Source organism: Echinops telfairi, unplaced genomic scaffold (assembly GCF_000313985.2).
Source record: "Echinops telfairi isolate 266 unplaced genomic scaffold, ASM31398v2 ScPeMD7_44;HRSCAF=162, whole genome shotgun sequence".
Classification (NCBI taxonomy): Eukaryota; Metazoa; Chordata; class Mammalia; order Afrosoricida; family Tenrecidae; genus Echinops; species Echinops telfairi.
In genome coordinates this window covers 8,745,693-8,763,385 of record NW_022103942.1, presented here as the reverse complement: position 1 = coordinate 8,763,385, position 17,693 = coordinate 8,745,693, and the positions used below count along the sequence as shown (strand labels likewise).

Here is a 17,693-nt window from a genome sequence, read left to right as displayed (position 1 = left end):
GCTAGATGGCCGCTTGTTTGCCTACAAGCCTTTAAGACCCCAGACGCTATATCTTTTGATAGCCGGGCACCATCAGCTTTCTTCACCACATTTTCTTATGTACACATCTGTTGCTGGTCTTGTAGATATGTAAAACTATTGTGTAAAGCATTCAAGTGATACCGAAAACCACAAGCAAGAGAAATAACAAAGGATCCAGCAATACATCTACTGGGTGTACACCCCCAATAAATATGAGAACGAACGTGAATAGACACGTGGTCTCCCATGTTTATTGTTCAGTTCACAATAACAAGAAACTGGAAAGAGCCCAAATGCCTATCAGTAGAATAATAGATAAAGAAACTCTGGTACATACACACAATGGAATACTGTGCATCCCGAAAAAACAGCAGTGAAACCATGAAACACCTCATGACATGGAGATTCCTGGAAATCATTATGCTAAGTGAAATTAGTTACTCATAAACAGACAAATATTGTATGAATCCACTGCTGTAAGGTCAACACCAGAATGAAGGTAGGTCCTTGCTCCCAGCAACTGTAATGTTCACATTTGTTCTTCTAAGCAATGAGGTAGAAAGCCTGCCTAGTATCCATGAAACTCATATAAATCCCTCTATACTTACATCTTTAAAAAAAAACTTCGACAGAGAAGAACTCACCTCAGCTGGGGTGAGTTTTTCAAGCTGTAGGGAGAGTGAGAGTATCATTCAGGTGCTATCATACAAAAGTGTGCTAAGGTCACCCCAATTCCGTAGATACTCTTATCAGCATGAAAAGGAAACCTTATTGGAAATTCAAGCCAAGATGGGGTGAGGGGGACATGTATTTCTCAGAGAAGGTGTGTTTGGCAGCATTGACCAGAGAAACAAATCTAGAGACACTGATATATGCATAAGAAAAAGCTTTATATTAAGAAGTAATTGTACATCAGGAAAACATCTCAGCCCTCCAACTTAAGTCCATAAGTCCGATACTCATCCATAAATCACTCTTCAGACTCATGCAACCAAATGCAATGATGCAGAATGCAGGAAGATAACAGGCCGCCTGGTGCAGGTTCATGTGGATCTAATGGTGGCAGCCACATTACAGGGCTGAGGTTTCATCAGGCATGTGACCTAATTTCTATATAAGTAGAAAATATGGAAATGCTTGCTTGCTTTTCTGCTGGATCTGGATCCTGTATCTGGCTCACCAATCTCTGGTTCTTTGGACTTTAGCGAACAGCGTGTCACATTACCTGCTGATACCAGGAGCTGTCATCAGCCTGAAAAATAACGTTGGATTCATTCAGCTGTCCAACCATTAATCTGACTTACTGACCTTGAACTTGTCCACAGCCACCAGGCTAGGGAAATAGGAGAGAACTTGCCTGCTTTTATAATTCTGTAAGCCATTTTCTTGATATCTATCTATCTTTCCTTCTTTCTATCATCTATCTATCTATCATATATACAGTATCTCTATTTCTCTATATCTATATGTATACAAAGAAGTCTAGTGAATCAATGATTAGTCAAAATTGCACACCAACGACTAAAGCCAGTGATGAAGATTTGAAGAATTCTACCTACTTCATCAGGTTGGCTTCAGTGGTTGGTGTGTAGACATATGGATATTATCCTATCACAGAAAGCATTGCTCAGCAGTATGAATCTTGAAAGTTCTATTTCACAATGAATGTGGATTTCAGATATTTTCTTTTTACTTCTATTATGTGAAACCAATTTTTCTTTGGTAATCAATATCAATCACACTACTCAATACAGTAAGTCCTTTATTTGCCTGTTGATCCAGAGGCATGAGGAGCCCAAAGTGGGCAAGGGGCATAGTTAACTTTCATTGCAGTGGAATCAGTGTTGTGTCTATAGTGAAGAGGATGCTCCATGTGTAATGAAGACCGCCAGAACTGAAGAGAATAAGGTTGCAGGGACATGAAGCAAAAATGTTGCTTATGGGTCACTAGGGGTAATAGTGGGGGGTTCTCCAGTATCATATATTGTTTGCTTGTTTAGAGCATATAAAACCTCTTGGAGAACATTTACTCAACCCTGAAAGGTATTGCCACCTACCTGGCAGCGTAAGTATGTCATTGATTTGTCAAGCTATTATAGGATAATCAGGAACAAGGTAAGACCAGTGGATGCCATGAGTTTGGATCTATTGCCCCACTTAATTTGCTGTGAAATGACTCCCTGGATCTGAGCTGATGTTGTGAAGGGTATTAGGCTGGTAGTTAAGGCACTCTATACATTCATGGATGGTAGTTTGGACAGAAATAATGCAGTGAAGGCAAATCCTTCTCCAGAGTAAGTGTCTATTCCTGAAACAACAAAATGAAACCCTTTCCATCATGGAAGTGCTCCAATATCAATCAATGTGCCACAACGTGGCTAGATGATTTCCCCCAAAGAGCTGCCCCTTATCTTGGACTCAGTGTTGGTCTTAGTTCCTGGCAGACTGCACACTCATCAGTGGGAGTATCAAGATTGGGAGTAAAATGTGGAACAGATCATCAGTTGCTCATATGAAAATTCAAGTTGATGTTCACAAAAATTCAATACAATTGTACAAGAGCCAAAAATATCACCCCTGAATTTAGAGGTCATCTCAAGAACAGCTTTGACACATTGAATACTAGTGACATAAGTGCAGGTGTGTTGTGGTATGGCATCAAGAACATCTAAGATAGAGAAATCAAAAGGCCATTTAAATGGCCAAAAAGAAAGAAAAACCAGAGTATGTGTGATAAAAAAAAACTGAAATTTGTTCTTGAAGTATCAAAATCAAACAGCAGAAAAGATAAAATGAAATAGCTGAACAGAAAATTCCAAAAGATAGCTCAAGAAGGTAAAAACAACAACCAAAAAACCTGCCAACAAGTCGACAGTGATTTATAGAAATCCTGTAGGACAGAGTAGAACTGTCCCTGTGAGTTTCCTAGAGTAGAAAGCCTCCTCTTTCCTCCTAAGAAGGGAGTTGATGGAGGTTTCAAACTATTGCCCTGTTAACAGCCTAATGTAACTATTACTTCACAATGTAAACTATTATCATAAAATTTTGCGAGGATATGGAATTAGAAAGTAAAAAAGTAGAAGTGATACATTTCTCAAGTTAAAAAACTGGAGAAAAATTCAAGTCATGTTGGAATTTTGAGGAAATTCATTGGTAAATTAGTGAAGTGAAATGCACTGGGGTTGGCCATATTGATTCAGAAAATCACATGGCTTAATATGCTGGGAATAATAGATTAAAGAGGAATGACATTGCACTCATTGTCAAAAAGGAAATGTCAAGACCCACCTTGAAGTTGTCTGTAATTGGAAAATGTTTACCCTATCCTGTGATAGGATAATAAGAGTATTTATTCCACAAGGATATCTAGTCAATGCAAATATTGTTCAAATTTGTTCAACAAACACGAAGACTACTTATGAAGAAACTGAAGAATCCCATTCAACCGCTTCAGTCAAGAATTGACCAAGTATGCTATCAAGATGCATTTATAGTTATTGGCGATTGAAATGCAAAAGTTGGAATCAACAAAATGACTAATAGTTGGAAAATATAGGCTTGGTGATAGAAAAAAAGTTGAAGATTGCATGATAGAATTTTTCAAGACCAACAACTTCATTAAAAATACCTTTTCTTCCCAACAACACAGAAGGTGACTATACATGTGGATTACTCCAAATGAAATACACAAAAAGAAATTGACTATATTTGTGGGAAGAGACCATGGGGAAACTTAATATGAGCATTTAAAATGAGGACAGGCCATGTCTGTAGAACAGATCATCAATATTTAAGTTCAGGTTGATGCTGAAGAAAATGAAAACAACTCCTAAAGAACCAAATTATGACCTTGAGTCTAACTCACCTAAATTTTGAGAACATTTTCAAGACCATATTTTGCACATTGAACACTAATGAAAGAAGACTTGATGAGCTGTAAGACGACATAAAGACATACATTCAATCATTCAAATGTTTCCATTTACCCCACCAATAAAATTGTCTCCCAAAGTACCTAGGATTCCTAGTTCCTGAGCCTTTCTGTTATGGTTATAGTAAAATAATTGACACTCCCACATAGATATTTAAGTTTACGCTTTTTCTCTTCTGTGATGTCAATCACTGTTCATCACTTTGCTTTCTATATTGCAAACACTGTGAATATGTCTACTTTGTGCACTACCTCTCTCGTTCTCTTTGTCAGTAGGATTTTATATCTTTTTAGTTGTTTCTACTATTATTATTATTTTTTAAATAATCATTTTATTAGTGGCTCATACAACTCATCACAATCTGTACATACGTCATCTGTGTCCAGCACTTTAGTACATATGTTGACTTCATCATTCTTACGACACCCACTTTCCACTTGAGCCCCTGGTGTCAGCTCATTTTCCCCCTCCCTCCCCACTCCCTCCTGCCCCCGAACCCCCAATAATTAATAATTTATTATTATTTTATCATATATTACCCCATCTCACATCTCCCTCACCCACTTTGCAGCTGTCTGTCCCCCAGGGAGGAGGCCACATGTAGACCTTGTACTCTGTTCCCCCTTTCTCCCTGTCCTTCCCTCCACCCTCCCGCCATCGCCACTCTCTCCACTGGTCCTGGGGGGTTCATCTGTCCTGGGTTCACTGTATTTCCAGTTCCTATCTGTGCTAGTGCACCTCCTCCGGTCCAGCCGGATATGTAAGGTAGAATTGGGATCATGGTAGTGGGGTGGAGGAAGCATTTAAGAATCAGGGGAAACTTGCATTTTTCATCGTTATTTTTATGTGCTTAAAAATGGCTAATGCAAATATGTTTATCTAGGAATTTTATTGAAGTGTTTATTTACAGAACTGGAATAACATGGTCAAATGAAAATTCTATAAGAGTCAAGTGAGACAGTGTTGTGAATGGAAAACATTTTATGAAGGCAAAACCATTTGTAACACATAGTGATTGTATGTGCAACAGAAGAAAACATGCTGGGTCCTGTACGATCCTTACATTCCTTGCTAATCTTGAGCCCATTGTTACAACCATTGTGTCAATCCATCACATCAAGAGACTTCTTTTTCCACTGGCCCTCTAATTTACCAAGCATGATATATTGTCTGAAGTAAACTGAAAAAATCTCACCATCCTTACTTCTAAAAGACATTTATCCATTGTTCTGCAAATCCACAGTATACTCAATGTTCTTTGCCAACATCATAATTCAAAGGCAAAACTTCTTCTTTGTTCTTCCTTATACATTGTCTTGCATATGAGGCAGCACAAAATACCACAACTTGAATCAAGAGCAGTTTAGTCCTCAATGTTACATATTTGTCTTTTAATATTTTAATAGTTCTTTTGTTGCAGTTTCCCAATGTGGTAGGTCATTTGATTTCTTGGCAGCTGCTTCCATAAGTATTGGATGTGAATTTAAGCAAAATATAACCCTTGATAACTTTAGTATTTTCTCTGCATATCATGATGTTGCCTACTAATACAGTCTTAAGATACTTGGTTGCTGTTGCTGAGGTGTAATCCAGATTGAAAGCTATAGATTTGATCTTCATCATTAAACACTTCAAGTCCTGTTTGTTTCAGCAAACAAGATTGTGTCACAAGCCATCATAGGTTGTTAATGAGTCTTCCTCTAATCCTGATGATATTTCTTTCTTTATATAGTTCAGCTTCTTTATATGTTTGCTCAGCATATACTTTGAGTAAGTATGGTGAAAGGAAACAATTCTGATATCCACCTTTCCTGATTTCAAACAAATAGACTATTTAATTTTTCTGTTCAAAGGATGCCTTTTGGCCTACATACAGATTCTTCATGAGAACAATTGTCTTGGAATTCCAGTTCTTCATAATGCTATCCATGGTTTGTCATGAGCCACAAAATCAAATGCGTTTGCTTAGTCAGTAAAATACAAGTGAAAATAGATTTAGTATCCACGACCTCTCTTGAATCCTGTTTGAATTTCTAGCAATTCCCTGCACCCATTTAAAATTTGTTCTTAGCAAATTTTTATTTGTATGTGGTATTAATGATAGTGTTTGATAATTTATGCATTCTATTGAGACACATTCTTTCAGTTAGTTGGCCATGTATCTGTGTTCCAATTTATTCGAAATAAAAGTGCGGGCATTTCCTGCATTGCATATACAGTCATAACTCAGTTGTCGACTTCAATTCATTCTAAAAATGTGTTCAAACGCCACAAAAATCAAGACCTGAACATATTTTTCCAATAAGAAATAATGGAAAACCAAACAATTGATCCTGAGGCCGCAAAATCACACTTATAGGCCTTCTTGCATATCACTGTCTTAGATACACTATCGCCATCAAGTTGTTTCTGACTTATTGAAATTAACAGTAATTTTTCAACCTCTTCTATGGTAAGGGTTCTTTGTTTTGTGGTTAATGATTTCACACCTGTTGCTACATAAGCCACTTTAATCACATTTCTTTTCTCAAAAGTGTTGATAATGCCAACTTAGCCACGTTGCACTCAGCTGCCAAATCAGACAAGAGGTGTGACCTGATTCAAATTTCAATTAAAAAAGCAGTAATATATTTCTTTAACTGTTAGGGGTTCTCACAGTTTGCTTTTAACGTCACTGCTGGTATCATTAACTTACTTTGGAACCATGGTTCTGATATTTTACACAAATAAAACACAAAAAAGGCACGATGAAATTTTAAAAAATACTTTTATTGGGCGCTCTTACATCTCTTATCACAATCCATACATTCCTCCAATGTCTCAAGCACATTTACACATACGCCATCATCATCATTTTCAAAGCATTCTCTTCCCACTTGAGCCCCTGACATCAGCTCCTCATTTCTCCCCCCTCCCTCACCCATCCCCCATACCTCACAAACACTTGATAAGTTATAGTTTATTTTTTCCATATCTTACATCATTCTCCATCGCCCCTCGCCCACTTTTCCATTATTTGTCCCCCTGGGAGGGAGTTCTAGTTTGATCCTTGTGATTGGTTTCCCTGTTCTCCCCCCACCCTCCCCTAATCTTCCTGGTATCTCTACTCTCCTTGTCAACCCTGAGGGGTTTATCTTTCCTGGGTTCCCTGTGTTGCAGGCTCTTATCTGCACAAGCACTATATGATGTCTGAGCAAAAGCACCCCTTAATGTGAAGTGTCTCCCCTTTGTGTATGAGGCAAGACATAACACATGACTCTGTGCATACAGTTTTTTCAAGTCAGATTTTCAGTTCAACTATGGAGTAAAGTTTTGAAACACTAGCAGATCTTTTTTCGAATTTTGCTGTTCAAGTAGTGGAAAGTTCAAGTATGGAGCTGTCCAACTTTAACATGCATATTAAGTCATTGAAACATGGTCAGCATAAGATATGAAAAAATAACAATAATTTATAAGTTATCAAGGGTTCATGAGGGAGGGAGGGTGGGCAAGGGAGGGAGAAAAATGAGGAGCTGATACCAAGGGCTCAAGTAGAAAGAAAATGTTTTGAAAATGATGATGTCAACAAATGTACAAATGTGCCTGACACAATGGATGGATGTAAGGAGTGTGATAAGAGTTGTATGAACCCCCAGTAAAAAGATTTAAAAAAAAAGATAATATGATGGCTTGATCAGGGTCACCTAAATCCTCAAAGTAACATCATTTCTTTTCTTTTCTTTCTTTTTAAAAAAAATCATTTTATTGGGGGCTATTGAAGCTCTTATAACAATCCATACATCAATTGTATCAAGCATATTTGTACATATGTTGCCATCATTATTTTCGAAACATTTGCTTTCTATTTAGCCCTTATTATCAGCTCCTCTTTTATCCCTTCATCCCCTCCCCCTCGTGGCGCCTTGATAAATAATAAATTATTATTGTTTTGATATCTTACACCGACCACTGTTTCTTTTCCCTCACGGGTTCTATTATTTGTCCCCCTGGTGAGGGTGAGGCTGTGGGAGTAGTTATGTATCAATCATTGCGCCCAGTTCCCTCTTCCTGCCCACCGCTCCCCACCCTCTCCCTACCCTCCTGGTACTGATACTCTCATTCTGTTCCTGGAGTCCATGTGTCCTGAGCTCTTATCTCTTATTTGCACCTGTGCACATGTTCTGGTCTATCCCACAGTGAAAGACAGGACTGGGGTCATGATAGTGGGGGTGAGGAAGCCTCAAGGAACCAGAGGAATATTATGTGTTTTATAGGTGCCATATTGTGCCCTGGTTGACTCATGCCTTCCTTGTGACCTTTCTGTGAGGGCATGTCTCATTGTCTACAAATGGGTTTGGGGTCTCTTCTCAACCCCCCCATCATTCTCAAAAACATGTTTTGTTTGTTTGGTTTTTGTTTTGTGTGTTCTGAGCTTGTTTCCCAGTCTACACCTCATGATCGTGCAGGCTGCTGTGCTTCTTCCATGTGGGCTTGCTTCTCTGATAGATGGCCACTTGTCTAACTTCAAGTCTTTAAGACCCAGGAAACTATATCTTTTGATAACTGGGTACCATCCGCTTTCTTCACCACATTTGCTTATGCATCCATTTTGTCTTCAGCAATTGTGCCAGGAGGGTGAGCATCACAGAATGCCTGGTTGTTAGAACAAAGTATTCTTGCAATGAGGGAGGGTATGAGCAGAGGCGTACATAGGCCAATACCTCTATTTTTATGAGTTAATGTATTTACATATGTACACACTTATGCTTATACCTCTATCCATAGCTTTGCTTCCTAGATCTTTCCTGTGTTTCCTTTTACCTTCCTCCTGCCCCACCATCATGCTCACTTTTATTCTGCCTCTTAGTAATTCCCCTAAACTAGATTGCTGTTGCTCCAACACCACCAGGATCTCTACATCCTCCTCATTGTTGATTTTATTTCCCTGTTTTTTCCCTGTCTATGACGTTATTTACTCCCCACTCCTTTCCCCTCCTACTTCTCCCCACAAGTCCTTCCCAGACTGTAGGTCCTGTTGTTTTCTCTTCCAGCTTGCTTCCTATGCCTATCTTATGTAAGTAGGTAAACCAACAATTAAAGAGATCAAACAAAAAGAACACAAAATATTAAATAAAATGAGAAAAGAGTGGGGGGGGATAATAATAACTAGTAAAACAAACAAAAAAGCATACAACAATTCCAGGTCTGTCCACTGGCCTTTATGACTCTCTCCCCACTGGTCCTGGGGAAATTCTGGGAGCTGGCCCTCCTAGTCTGAAATCTATTTTGGGGACTCATCAGGAGCTTTGTGCCTTGGCTTTGCTCCCATTTCTGATCTGTTATGTTCCCTTCTTGGTTTGCCCCTCTATTGGGTGTTCAGACTGAACTAACTCCCTGCCATGCGTCCCCAGTATTGTCTTTTCTTGTGGTGTGCTCCAGTGAGGGGACATCCTGTCTTGAGCTGTTGTCAGCCCTACATTCCTCTCTGTGCCGTAGCAGTTCTGTGCGTGTTCTGTGCGTGGACATCGTCCTCTGGGCTTGGTGTGCTGGTATGAGGTCTAGACCGTCATTCTCTTTTTCCTTCTTGGTTTGCTTTCATGTGGGCATGGCATGCTGGCATGCCCCAAACTGTAAGTTTACTGTTGTCCTCTGTAACACATACTTCTAGAGAGGGAGTCAGTTTGACTCTGATGGGGGGTCGGTCCTGTAGCCACCTCTTTTCATGCATTACTCTACGTGATTACATTGCCCTCAAGGTCATGGTCATTTTTGTATGCACACTCCCAGTTCTGTAGAGTCATAACCAATAGTCTCCCCCTGCGTGGATTAGAACCCTACTCCCCCCATGCCATTGTCTCCCACCCACCCCATTTTCCTCCTCCCTCTTTCCACTTCTTTGTGTTGCAATAATGTATACCACCTTATGTTTAGTCTTACCTCCACCCAGCTGCGTGTACCTCATCCCATATAGTGAGATAAGTGGCTTTTCTTCTATACCAACTATGCTGATTACACTTACCTCAGGGGACTCATATTGTACTTTTCCTTTTATGATTGGCTGACTTCGCTTAGCATAATTTCCTCCAACTCTTCCCATGAAAAGATGTGCTTCATCTGATCATCAGTGCTTTGTAGTGATGCATAGTACTCCATTGTGTGTATGTGCCACCGTTTACTAATCCACTCATCTATCGATGGGAATTTAGGTTTCCAATTCTTTGTGATTGTGAACTGTGCCACAATAAACATTGGCAAGCAGATGACTGGTCGTGGTTTATTTCTTACATCCCCTGGGTATATGCCCAGTAGAGGGATAGCAGTGTCAAAAGGTAGCTCAATTTCCATTTGCTTTCGATATCGTCAGATCGCTTTCCACGGAGGATGTGTGTATGCACATGACCACCAACAGTGGAAGAGGGTTCCTATCTCACCACATCCCCTTCAACATTTGTTGCTCCCTGATTTTCTGATTTGGGCTATCCTCAAGGGTGCATTTCTCTGATGGCTAATTATAGGGAGCATTTTCTCATAAGTTTATGGCCATTCGGGTCTCCTCCAAAGTGAAACTTCTTTTCAGGTCATTTTCCCACTTCCTCGGGGGGGTGGGGGTGGGGACTGTTCTCTTCTTTTTGCAGGCTGGGCAGGTATTGTAGATTTTAGTAATAACCCCTTTGTCTGTTGTGTCATTGCTAAAAGTCCTCTCCCAGTCTGTGGATTCCCTTGTTACTCTCTTAGTGAAATCTTTTGATGCCCACAAGTATTTTATCCTTAGTATATCCCACTTGTCGATGTAAGGTTCACCTGTGTGTGTACCCTTCCCTATTGCAGTTGGCCTATGTATTTCCTGAGCCAAGGTTCTTAGGTTTGTCCCAATTCTTTAATTAATGGTCCTGATGGTTAGGGGTTTTACTTCTACATCTGTGATCCACCTTGAGTTTGTTCTTGTGCGTGGGGTGAGGTAAGATTATTGTTTAATTTTTCTACAGGTGGATATCTCTTGTTTCTAGCACTTGTTAAAGAGCGCATCCACCTCCTGCTTGCTGCTTTTCAGACCCTTGTCAAAGATCAGTTGTCTATATGCTAGTGGTTTTATTTTGAGGGTTTCTGTTTTTTCCATCAATCTGAGTATCTGTCATTATACCAGTACCACGCTGTTTTGACCACTGTGGCTGTGTAGTAGGTGTTAAAGTCAGGTAAAGTGAGCCCTCCAACTTTGTCCTTCTTGAGGAGTTCTCTGATAATTCTGGACTTCATCCTCTCCAAATGAAATTGGTGGTCAGTTTTGCCAATTCTTTATTAAATTTGTAATTGAATCGGGATAGCATTAAGCTTATACAGTGCCTTGAATAAGATTGACATCTTTATTACATTGAGTCTTCCAATCCTCGAGCATGGGATATTCTTCCATTTGTGTAGGTTGCTTTTGGTTTCCTGTGGTAGGGTCCTGTAGTTTTCCTTGAATCGGTCTTTTTGTTTGTTGGTTGGTTTAAATGTATCCCTAGATATTTCCATTTGTCCTTAGCTATTGTGAAGTGTCCTGCCTTCTTGATCTCCTCATCCATGGTCTTGTCCTATATATATAGCAAACCAATAGACTTCTGTTGTTGCTCTTTTATCCTACCACTCTTCCATATTCATCTATCACTGTCAGTATTACTTTTGTGGAAATTTTGGAATTTTCAATGTATAGAATAATGTTGTGTGTTATTAGTGATAGTTTCCTCTCCTCCTCTCACAGTTAGATTCCTTCCATTTCCTTCTGCTGTCTTATGTTGTTATCTAGGACCTCCAGAACAATGTTGAATAGAAGTGGGACAAGAGGCATCCTTGTCTGTTCTCCTTTTCCAGTGCAATTGTTTTCATCTTTTCTCTATTGACTATGATATTGGCTGTTAATTTTCATAGATAGCTTGTATTAACTTGAGGAATTTTCTTTCCATTCCTTTCTTCTTGAGTGTCTTAATTAGGAATGGGTATTGGATGTTATTGAATGTTTTTCTGCATCTATTGACATTATAATGTGATTCTTATACTTTTTTCTTATCAGTGTGGTAAATAATATTGATGGAGTTAGGATGTTAAAATATCTCTGCATCCCTGGAATGAATCCCACCTGATCATGATGGATGATGTGTTTTATATGCTTTTGCATTATATTGGCCAATATTTTGTTAAGGATTTTTGCATCTATGTTCATTAGAGATATTGATCTATAGTTCTCTTTTCCTGTGGGATCCTTGCTCTGTTTGGATATCAAAGTTAAACTGGCTTTGTAGAATGAGTTTCAGAGTTTGTCATCATTTTCTATGCTCTGGAATAATTTGTGAAGGATTGGTGTCAGCTCTTCTCTGAATGGTTGGTAGAATTCTCCTGTGAAGCTGTCCAGTACAGGAAACTTTTTTTGTTGATACTTTCTTGATAGTCATATCTATTTCATTTTCACTATAGGTCTGTTGAGTTTCTTGACCTCTATCTGGGATAATCTGTGGAGGAATAGTTTTTCCAAGTATTTTTCCATGTCCTCCACATTGTTGAATTCATTGGAGTATAGACTTTCATAGTATTTGATTATCCTTTGAATCTCATTGGGGTCCATTGCGGTTTCCTGTTTCATCTCTCATCCTGGCTATTAATGATTGCTCCTTTCTTTCCTTGGTTTGACTTGCCAATGGTCTGTTGATTCTGTTGATCCTTTTGAAGAACCAGCTTTTTGCTGCATTGATTTTTTGTAATATTCTCTTGTCTTCCTACTCATTTAACTCTGCCCTGATTTTTATTATTTCTTTTCTTTTGGTATTAGAGGGATTGTTCTGTTGACACTGTTGTAATTTCTGGAGGTTTTGTAATAGTGTATCAGTTATAAGTCTCTCTTCCTTTTTCATATATGCACTTATTGCTATCAAGCTACCTCTGATAACTTCTTTTGCTGTATCCTATAGGTTTTGGTACACTGTATTCTCATTCTCATTAATTTCTACAAACTTCCTAAACTCCTTTCTAATCTGGGCCAGTAACCATTCATGGCACAGAAGATTGTTATTCATCCTCCAATTGTTTGCCATTATTTTTCTGGTCATCCTTTTATTGATATCCAGCTTTATGGCTTCGTGAACTGACAGGAGCATCTGAGTGATAGCTATGTGTTAGAATTTACTTGGGTTTGATTTCTGTCCCAGCATGTGGTAGATTTTTAAAAATGAGGCATGTGCACTTGAAAAGGATGTGATTTTTTTTCCTTTGGATGAAAGACATTATAAATATCTATAAGATCCAGTTGCTTAATTGTAGTGTTTACTTCTATAGCTTCCTTGCAGAGCTTCTTTCCCAGTGATCTATCTTTCTACAATAGGGGTGTATTAAAGTCACCTACAATGATTGCTGAAACTGTTCTTTTTTCATTCTTTGAATAGTTTCTTTTATGACTTTCCTGGGTTTATCGTTAGGTGCTTACATATTTATTATTCTCACTGGTTCCTGGTCTACTCATCTTGTAAGCATTATACAGTGTCTTTCCTTGTCTCTTGTTATGGTTTGCACCTTGAGGTTAATTTTGTTGAAGATTAGGATTGCAATCCCTGCTTTTTTTAAGTTGCCGTTTTCCTGGTATATTTTCTACAAGTCTACTGTTCTTAGTCTATTTTTGTCTGCAAACTTAAGAAATGTCTCTTGCAGACAACAGAATGATGGGTTATGTTTTCTGAACCAGACTGCTAGCCTTTGTCTTTTTTTTGTTTCATTTTTGTTTTATTTTTTTAAGTCCCTACGTCCTATGGCTTCAAGGAAGTATCAAAGAAACGTAAATGCCATTTCTGTACACTTTGTGAAGCAGAACTAGACTTGTACGATAGCCGCCTGCCCTCTGGCCACCGCCGTGGCCACCTTCGGCCCTGCGATTACTGGGCCACCAGAGACATTAAGGTGGTTTTGTCTCTGGCTGTACCGGGTGAAGGAAGGGCCCAGACAGCCATGCTAGGGGGCAGTCCCGCTGGTCCGGTGGCCAGCCTCTGGAAGCAGGTGCATGCAGCCACCTGCCTGGCAGGAGGAGCAGGCGCCATGTGAGGCCGGCGAGGCTGGGGGGCTGGGGAGAGCTTTGGTGCAGCATGTTGGTTGGGGGGCAGCCAAAACCCTGTCCCCACCTGCCCCTTTTGTCGGGGGGGCCCAAGGCCTCTCCCCAACACATTGGCCCCTGGCAGCACTGCCAGTTGGCACCTGGCCAGGCCTGTGAGCAGCCCCCCATCATGGAAATGGGCTTTGGGTGGAGGGAGACCAGGTGGACTTGATTTACCCAGCAGACAGGAGGGTGCGCACCTCCTCACAGGCAGAGTTCATGCACTCTGGGGAGGGCAGACATGCGAAGGAGAAACCTGGGTCGTCTCATGTGGAGGCAGTGCTCGCACTGCGGCAGCCGGCGGCAGTGGTGCCAAGGGCTCAGCAGAGACTGGTCGCTCACTCGTGTCGCTGCAGGGATTTCCTCTTCCTCCTCTTGGTGTCGTCAGCCACCTCTACCTCTGAGGGCGCCGTGATGGGTGCGTTGGAGTGGCCAGCCGTAGGGTCATCTGCGTTCAGGTCCCCGTTGGTGGAGTTTAGTGCCTGGTGCTTGGGGTGCAAGGGGGCCTTGTCGCGGAGCTGGGGCAAGGGCTTCCCGGCCCAGCCGTACTCATAGCCGAAGACAAAACCGCTGCAGTCAAACAGATCAGAGAAGAGCTTGTGCAGGTACTCGTAGTCCGACTTCTCAAAGAAGTCCAGCAATCCGTCATGTCCTCTGGAAAGTTCTCACGGAGCACCTCAATGTGTGTGGCCGGCTTGGTGTCTCTGATCTTCTGGTAGCGCTCCTTAAGCGTGTCTGCCTTCAGCCCTTGCCAGGGCAGGCTGCCATGTAGGAAGTACATGAACATGTGGCCCAGTGCCTCCAAGTCATCCTGACGGCTGTGCTCCTTGCCCAGGTGGGTGTTGATGCTCATATAGCGGGTGGTGCAGGTGAGGCTCTTGTGCTCGCTGTAGGGGATGTGCTTCTTGGTCTTGGGGTCTATGTACTCCTTGGACAGGCCAAAGTCGATGATGTGGATGGGGACATCACATCATCGACTGGCCCACTGGCTGGCCCACCAGGAAGTTCTCGGGCTACACATCTCAGTAGATGTGGTTCTTGATGTGCACGTACTCCATGCGCGTGATCAGCTGAATGGCGATCATAAACACAGTCTTGAGCGTGAAGGTGCAGTCACAGAGGTGGAACGGGTCATCCAGGCTGGGCCCCAGCTACTCCAGCACCAGGGCGTTGTACTTCCCAAACGGCCCAAAGTAGAAGACCTAGGTTATGCCCTCTGAAGTGCTGAGCTGCTTGTAGAAGCGGTATTCCAAATGCAGTTGTGGGGGGACTCATGACTTGATCGGTTTCAGTTTGATCACTATGTATTCGTTAGTGTAGAGACTCTTTCCTGAGAAAGAGAGGGGCAGAAGGTCAGGAGCGAGTGCATCAGGGGAGCAGGCCAGCCTTGCTCATCCCTTGGGTCATCCTGGCTTCAGCAAGTCTCTGCCCTCTTAAGAGTGCCAACTTCCAGCCCCACTGGCACCTGGCCCGTGTCTCCCAGGTCCTGTCAGTGTGGAACATGCCCCTGTTTCTCTACAATCACAGAAGCAGGGCAGCCTGGCACACAGCTACACTGGGCATCGCTCAGCAGGCTTCCAGGGGACCAGAATGGGGGTGCATAGAGAAGGGACCCAGGATGCTGCTCCAGCCATGCACACTGTGCCCCTGAAAGGAACTACACCACACAGTGGGAAACACCCTGGAAACCCCCAGTCAGAGAAGGAGGGTCCACCCAACAGCACTGAAAACCAATGTTTAGGAATCAATACAACTCCCACAGAACTCAAACCTGAGGCACTAGCTTCCAAATGAATGCTTCTTTTCAGGAAAAAATTTTTTACTCATAGCCCCACTGGATCACTACAGCAAAACAGGGATGGAAAGGGGGGGAACATGTAGCTCACATTGGGAAACACTGCTCTAAGTCCACATAAAGAAAACCCACGTGCTTATTATCAGCAAGGCAACAAAGTAGACGCAGGCCAGACTCAGAGGGGCCACCAACAGCTATGACAGTTGGAGGACTTAGAGCCAGGGCACCACAGTGATGGAGATGATCAGATGGAGATGCCAGCAGAGAGAACCAAATGGAAACTAGAACTGAACAGGCCACCTGTGAGGCAGAGATTGCTGGGCACTCGCACAATGTGCACAGTGCCCAAGAAAGGGGAGCGCACAGTGGCCAACGGAATTCTCCAACCCGGAGAGAGGGAGAAGGCTGGGGACACGTGACAGAGCCCAAGGGCTTTAGGGAGTGTCCCACAGCCCAATGTGGGTCAGGCTAGGGTCCAAAGTGAGAGGGCAGCTGGAGTGAGGGAAGAGGAATGAGGGTTCCATGCCTTCTGAGCATGCTGGGAAATGCCGACGCGAAGCCCAAGGAATCCCCAGCAGGAAAATACACTCACACACAGTACCTTGACTCGAGGAACAGGGGCCCTGGTGGTGTAATGGTTACATACTGGGCAGCAGCTCAAAACCACTATGCACTCCCTGGGAGAAAGACGGGGCTTTCTACTCCCGTAAAAAGTTAGTCTCAGAAATGCACAGGGAGAGTTCCACCCTGTCCTACAAGGCCAGCGTGCATCAGCATAGACTCGATGGCAGGGAGTTTTATCAGTCTGAAACCATGGCTAAGCAGGAAAGTTGGGCAGGGGGCGGGGGGCGAACCTCTGGGCACAAGTGGCCTAGTCTGTGCAGTTAAGCACTGCCCCCAAGCAGCCCTGGAGCAGGCATGAAACTAGTAGTGCCCATGAGGCCGGGCTTGCCAGTGCCCACCCACCGCAGGGGAGTCACAATGGTGCTCACGCTGAGCCCCACCCCAGGCACCTGTCTTCCCAGGACAGACACTTCCTAACTGTCAGCAAGCTGAGTCCCATTGACTACCCTGCATGTCCTGCCCACCAGCAGGCTGGGGCTGGGAGCCCCTGAGTGCAGCAGGTCCCAGGGCCCTAGAACACGTGAGTGGGCTCTGGGTCGCAGTCAGAGCCCAAGCGTAAGTTCAGCCTTGGGCTCAGGAAGGGGAGAAGAGTGTGGGGCCCAGCTGAGCACTCATAACACAGGTGATGCCTCATGCGGGCACCCAGGGAGAGATCACTCCACAGTCCAGGTCAGGTGCCCATGCTCCTCACTGGGCATGGGTGGTGGTGGTGCTGGGCCACCAGGGTCACCCTCCCCCCAGCCCTGGGCCCCACCTAGGCAGAGCTCCCTGAAGTTCCCACAGCCAATCTTATTGCCAGTGCGGAAGTTGGGGCCCACCATCAGGACCCCTGAGCTGCCCCTGTCCCTCAAACACCGTAGCTGGTCCGGCTCCCACCAGCCTTGGACATCCTCCGGCCCTCCTCCAACTTCCCTTTCCCTCCTTTCTTGTCAAAATCCATCAGTTAGTGGTACCCTGGCTTCTCTATGGTTACTCTGCTGAGGTCCTGGCGGTGGCGCCGGCAGCAGCCGCTAGCACACCATGGCAGCGCAGGTGGCAGGCAGGCCTGCAGCCCAACTAGTGCATGGAGGAAGCTCGCCGAGGCCCAGCTGCTGCGCCCATCCCGGTGGCCTTAGAGGTGTGCCCGCAGGCTGAAGGCATTCTGCTGACAGGTCCTGTCGCCCTAAATCTTGTGGCTCGCAGCTCTTGAGTTCCGCTGTGGCCCCGGCCAACGGCGCAGGGCACCCCCTACTCG

General features: G+C 43.1%; 1 pseudogene; it reads right to left on the bottom strand.

Annotated features, from left to right (window-relative positions):
* Positions 1-14,378: 14,378 nt before the first annotated feature.
* On the bottom strand, positions 14,379-17,399 carry LOC101658068 (annotated as a pseudogene).
* Between the last annotated feature and the right edge of the window lie 294 nt (positions 17,400-17,693).